Source organism: Centroberyx affinis, unplaced genomic scaffold (genome assembly GCF_046629955.1).
Source record: "Centroberyx affinis isolate AG114_WGS23_722 - 3 ecotype Tasmania unplaced genomic scaffold, CSIRO-AGI_Caff_v1 ptg002214l_1, whole genome shotgun sequence".
Lineage (NCBI taxonomy): Eukaryota > Metazoa > Chordata > Actinopteri > Beryciformes > Berycidae > Centroberyx > Centroberyx affinis.
Genome location: NW_027280516.1, coordinates 197,158 through 203,770, shown reverse-complemented (window position 1 = coordinate 203,770; position 6,613 = coordinate 197,158). Strand labels below are relative to the sequence as shown.

The 6,613-nt window shown below is 40.6% G+C and overlaps 1 long non-coding RNA gene across 1 annotated transcript; it reads right to left on the bottom strand.

Annotated features, from left to right (window-relative positions):
• Positions 1 to 2,153: 2,153 nt before the first annotated feature.
• Positions 2,154 to 5,301, bottom strand: LOC139655231 (uncharacterized). The gene is made up of 3 exons (XR_011696058.1): positions 5,093 to 5,301; positions 4,489 to 4,687; positions 2,154 to 4,275 (listed from the first exon to the last, which is right to left on the bottom strand). It is a non-coding gene; the product is annotated as an uncharacterized lncRNA (long non-coding RNA).
• Between the last annotated feature and the right edge of the window lie 1,312 nt (positions 5,302 to 6,613).

Sequence of the window (6,613 nt, the reverse complement as noted above, 5' to 3'; positions counted from 1 at the left end):
CAATTTAGTGTTATGGCCAAATCCAGCCAATCCATTTGACCTATCAATAACCTTTATACAACTTTGAAAGAGGACGGTCCCAAGATTCTGCACACCAAGTTTCATGTAAATTGGATGAATGGCCTAGGAGGAGTTGCGAAAAAGTGTTTCTTAGATAATTCAAAATGGCGGACAATGCAATATGGTGGACATTGAAAGTGATATATGGGTTGGACTCGGCACATTCCAAAGAATCTAGGAACACATGCAGCAACACAAGGGGCTAGAGACATGGGGTCAAAAAGCTATTGAGCTGTACTTTCATGGGAGTGGGGTTACTGATGGCAGGCGGCACTGAGTTGGGTTGAAATGCAATATTTGGTAACACTTTATAATAACCATCATTAATAAATGGTAAATTGATAGTTAATTAAACTTTAGTTAATAGTTATTTTACTGTTAACAAACAATGAAATGATCATTAATAATGTTTACTAATTATTAGTAATGCTATAATTTATGTTATTTTATCATTCGTTTGTGTAATATAAAATCATTTGTTTATAAATTATATATCGTATCATAGCTTTTTACCCTTTTTACCGTCTCTTATCAGCTATGATACAATATATAATTTACAAACAAATGATTTTATATTACACAAACTAATGATAAAATAACATAAATTATAGCATTACTAATAATTAGTAAACATTATTAATAATCATTTCATTGTTTGTTAACAGTAAAATAACTATTAACTAAAGTTTAATTAACTATCAATTTACCATTTATTAATGATGGTAATTATAAAGTGTTACCCAATATTTTCTGAAATTCTCCTGCTTCCCATTAAGGTGGCTGAAATCTGACAAAAGATTTGTTTTTTTCCACCCTCAAATACCCCAATAACAATGTCAATTTCATGTTTACAACGTCAACTATGGGAGAAACAACAACAAAACAACAAAACCCACGGAGCAGGGCTTTTATTGTGAAGTGCTCATAGGAAGTGTAAACTGTTTGCTGTTTACTGGCAAACTGCTCAATATTAGAAAGATGCAATACAATCTGAACCAACAGGTTGATGTTATAAGAGGATATAATTAAAAACAATTGCAAAAATATGCTTTTGTTGGTGCTATTTTGCCACGATTTCATCAGCTCTGTTTCATGGGCAGAAAGATGTATGTTCGACGAAACGGATTATGCAACGTTTCCTCCCGACTGCGTTCTTCTATTTAAATTGTGCTTAATGTTAAGTAGATGTAACGATACAGTCATTATAAAGTGCTTTATTTTATGGAGTTTATTGAGATGCCACTGAAATAACTTGTTATATAGGTTATGAGCCAAATTAAATTATTTATCTAGCAGGTGACATCAAATGGTAAATGCAAGCGATTTTTTTTTTTCATTTAACCTCGAAATTGATCTACAACCATACTAACCTTTTTTTTATTATTATTAATATTAGCACCAATGAGCTCAAGCAAAGAAATGCATCAAAGTGGAATGCCTTATTTGGGCAGAAAATGTACGCCAGACTGTGTGTTCCGTGGTCCAGGAGAAAGTTGCAGGCGTCCAATACTGCCGCGAGAGGCTTTACCATGGAGTCTATGGAACACCCGGTGCGTCTTATACAGACACAGAAGGGTACCTTTAGTGTCATTATAGTGACGCCAAGGCATTTGACAAAGAGTCAACATAGGACGAGTTGGGAATGAGAACGGGTTGATCTGGCCAATGTGCATGGGCTGCCTTGCCTGAGTAGTGGTGTACCATAGGAGCCAACCTGCCAAATATGGCTGCTGTAGGACTTAAGGTTTCTGAGCTGCAGATACTTTTAGCGGAGAAAAAGAAAGAAAGAAAGAAAGAAAGAAACAGAATAATTCCAGCAAATACAATAGGGTTCCAGCACTACGTGCTTGGACCCCTAATAACACTGGCAAATATACAAGAGCGATGCTTCTCCACAGTGGCAATAGGTAGCTGTGAGCCATGGCAGGACTCATTCTGTTGTTCTGTGGGGGAAAACACCTTACACCTCACATGGCTATGTCTAACTAAGCTGGCACCTCTGTGGGAGTGTTGACAGGTGAACGGCGAACCAATTTTTGTTGAAAATACAGTATGTGAACACAGTAGCTGCAAAACAACAAATGTAGAGGGCGGCCAAATAAGACTTGTTTTTATTATCTTGTGCTTTTAAGATAAGACATGATCTTTGCATCTACAGGGTTACAATGGCTATGATGATTCATTGATGGCAGTTTTATTGTTGAATCAGATTCAAATGAATTCTACCAATTCTGCCTCTCATGTAGAGTTTTTTGTACCAGAACCTCCCAAAATGTGAAATGCAAGATACATCCTCAGAAGTACCTGGCCAACGATGAGCTACCTCCTTATTTTTGGAGGGCGAGCAATATGGATCCTCTGGAGCTCTAATCTAGTTGACTGACAGCAGCACACAATGCCTTTCTCCACACCTAACCAGAAGACATTCAGTAAAGGCAACACAATTCACAAGCAGAGAACAGAAACAGGGGGCTAGGTGAGAGAAATGCACTCAGTCACAAAGAGATACGTGAGCAAGAGGATGAAAGACAGCAAAGGGGGTGGGGGGGTGGGGGGAGGGGTTGGAATCCTCACAAAATCTTCAATTTTGTTCTTCCTACTGCTGGGGTGGATCCTCAGTCATTTGGGGCCATGCCCTGGTTTTATATTACTGTTATGTACCCACATTCCCCTAACTGTGCATGAACACAGCCTTCAAGATATGGCCCGTGAGACAAGGTCTTTAAAGATATAGTACACTGTTGATAGATAAAAGGTCCACACTGTACGAGAAAAACACATTGCTATGTCTGCTCCACTGCATGTCGTCCCTGGATTAACAAAAACAGAAAAACAAATGAGATACATTCAAGGATCAAAATGACTCTTCTCTGGTCAAAATATTACAGCCTTTTTCAATTCAATAAACTAGCCGATCTTTATTGATTTCAATGCATCATTTGTGAACAAAATACTATTTCAATCCACACTAAAAGTCCTACTGGACCTCTGATATCAAATTAAGACTTCACTTGCAATTGCAATTCTTTCCTCCCCAGCTATTTCGGGCACAATAAATATACTATGTGACCACTCTCAGAGACAGCACTTAGACAAACTACAGAGTAAGACAAACAAAAGAGTAAGTGAAGTATAAACATACATTATTGCTTTCGACTTACGGGAGTACTACACATATAACTATGATAAATATAGGCACACAAACTTTGGGAAAGAGAAGGTCAGTTCAAGGAGTAAACTAGGCCGCACAGCATATCTGCTGAGTCTGAGAGGGATAAAAATTTGAGCTGGACTGCATGCACAGAGTCCAGAGGGAATGGGAGGAGGAGAAAACAGGAGCACAGATTGGTACAGCTGGGGACACACTGCAGCCTGGTGTACTCTCACTGTTGTTAAATGTTCCTTGTAAGACCTTCTGTTTTTTGATGCTGGGACATGGATTACTCCATCACTATCATTTACATAAACTAGCACTTTGGTGGAGGATAATAACAAGGTCTGATTCAGTCGAGCCAAATAGCACCTTGTGTCCTCGGGCATGCTAATCTCACAAGAAGATATCAGATTGTACTCTATACACAAGCAAATTACGTGTTTGTTTGCCTCAAAAAGCGTATAAATTATAAGATGTTATTGGAAAAAAAAGGTATCAGATAATTGTGCTTCGGAAATGAGATAGTAAATAGAAAGTACATAGAATGTTTATAGTAATCTTCGGTATGTATCTGGTTTGACACTTCATACAACACTGCACGCTCTGCTTTCCCTCACATTCAATCACCGCCTCTCATTCTAGTTGACATCTAAGTGCTCTGTGAAGTACTGTTTGCTTGCCAGGATGAATCTGTTTCCAGGCTTGAGTTTAATCCTCCAGATGTGAAAAATGCAGCACTTTGGTAGAGTTTCTGTGAGGGAATCTCGTCCTTCTCTTCAGGAGTCCTGTAGAGCAGTGAGGCCGTGGATACAGTAGTCGTCCTGCGGCGATCCAAACCTCCAGATTCACATGTAATAAATTCATCCACACAGCATCAGGGAGAGTGCAGCACGGTGCCGGGAAGGTATGTGGTGGTGACAGGGCGAGTCTTGGGTGGGGCGGAGAGTCCCTGCTGTCATCTGGGTGTGACCCCAGAGAGGGGAATGCCTGTTTTGTTCTTAGACCTGGGTGGCGGCCATAATACCAAGGACAAGCCTGAGCTCATTGTAAGAGTCATTGTTCTGGAAATAAGAATAGAAATATAAATACTACTTGCAATACCTTTGGCAGTCCATGAGAATATTAAGTGATTCCTGTTCCATTTCATTGAAAACTAGATATATTCTAGAAACAAGCAGACAGAGAATAAATAAACTATTTGTATGACCAGAATGATCAGAATGTTGCACGTGCCACTTATGTTTCCCCCCCCAACTTGTGAACTTTGAACTTACACATCCACATGCGTATGCACATGCCACACATGGCGCAGACATTAGCAATTTGGAGAGCACGGCCACACTCCCCACTCATCAGACAGTCCCTGGTCCGCAGGCAGCACCTCTTACAGCCGTTGTCAGAGTCTCCGTGCTTCTCATCTCCCTCCTCATCGCTCCCACTGAGACAGCAGCCCATGGCTCTGCCCCACTGTCACTGCAGAGGGAAGCAGTCAGTCTCTCTTCAATCCATACTAGTCAATCATTATGTTGCTGTAAAGGAGGAATATCAACACTTCACTGACCTCCTTGATATCTCTAGGTGTTGTGGGTCAAACTAATTCACTGGAATTTTACCCTGCCAATCTGGCATTTTTGATAGCTGATAATTAACTATCTTCACAGTGTTTATGTCAATGCAACATTGCCCTATATGATAAGAATAAGGAGGGAATCTTTAATGTATGTTCCTATCCTTGAACAACCCGATCCAGAACTTGGATTGTTAATCAGCAACTCACTGGGCTTCGTCCAAGGTCGTAAAAACTCAACTACATTCTGAAAGTTCTCATTATAATGTGGAAACAAATCCAGGAAACCAGAGCATGACAGTTTTCTTTACCTTTCACTGTGGTGTTCTCAAAGTTTTAGACTTATTCTCCTCGTCCTTCAACTCCAATTTAAGTTCTCCCAGGTCTTCCGAGAAAGTGTTAAAGTATCCGTCTTCCTTTCATAAACTTTCACTTACTCCCGGAGCTGGTCAGGAAAATGTCTGTACATGCTTTCTAGCCCCTATACAGTGCTGTTCTCTTGTCTCTTGTAGAGTGTACTGAGTAAACTAGCACTTCCCTAATCATCTAAGGCACCAAACAGGGTGTGTATTCAGGTTTTTCTGGTAATACTAGGCCGACCATCACAAAAAAACAAAAAAAGACTGCCTTGCACCTAAAGCAAATGAGACGAAAACCTTAAAGGACTTAAAATCCAGTTGGTGGAAACTTGGATCTGGCAGGTCACATCAGGATAGCTAAAGAGGTCTGGCACTGCCATGCCCAAGGCTATAATGCCCCTGGGCAGCTAGGGGCTGGTTATTGTTGCTAGATAAATACAGTATGAGATTTCTGTCATTGTCAACATGTCTTGGGATCAAAGAGCTTAAATAGAAGGTCTGTACCACTTAGACTATCACTGAAATGCACTTGGAAGTAAACAATACAAATGGCTGGATCTATTCCATAGTAAGCTTGGCAAGAGTTTTAGAGGTCAGTGTGGATTAAATAGCACAAATGAAAAATCTTCTCATTTAGTTACACTTATTCAAAAAAAAAAACAAAAAAAAAACCTTGAAATGAACATCAGTCAGAAATGCAATAACAATCCAAACAGTGTAGCTGAAATCTGCATTAATCTAGTCTTTGGTGGAACAAAGGGGCCAATTGCATTCAGTTCTCACAGTGGATGTCAAATTGTGTGTGGAGCAAAACAAATACAGCTAAGATTTGATTTACCTGCTAAAGCCTCCCATTAACCTTGGACCTGAAATCAATGCATTTCTTGGATTCCGTCTCAAGTCTGTCAGATCCATGTTCTCTAGGCCTGCAGCTCTGGATTCATCATGGCCTCTAGAACAGGTCATAATATACAGATCAAATGTGATAGCGGGATTAAAGGCGAAAGACAGCTGAACAAATGGTTGACTTATGCCACGACCGACTCACGTTGTGCCTCTGACGTTTCGGTGTGTGAGGTGTTGAAAAGTGAGATGCAGTTCTGTGCCAGGCTGAGGCAGAGAGTACAGAAGGTGTAGCTGCAGTCCCCTGAACACAAGCCAGAGCACACGTCCACACACAGCTGGCAGCAGATGTCACAGCAGCGGTCAGAGCAATATCCCCAATCGTCACACGTACACGAGCAGCCACCGGCCAGTCTGCATTCCTCTTCACTCTGTCGGCGGGAGTTGCAAGGCTTGCAGGACTGAAGCCCCATGGGTCTGCCTGTTCAAAACGCACACGGATGCTGAGAGATAAGATATTGGAGGAAACCACTGTCTGGAAAAAAAAAAGTCTTATTTTCAAGTCCAGAGCTGGAATTGAGGAGTTATGTACTCTGTCCAAAAGGAATTCCGTGTAGAGAATAGATCCGT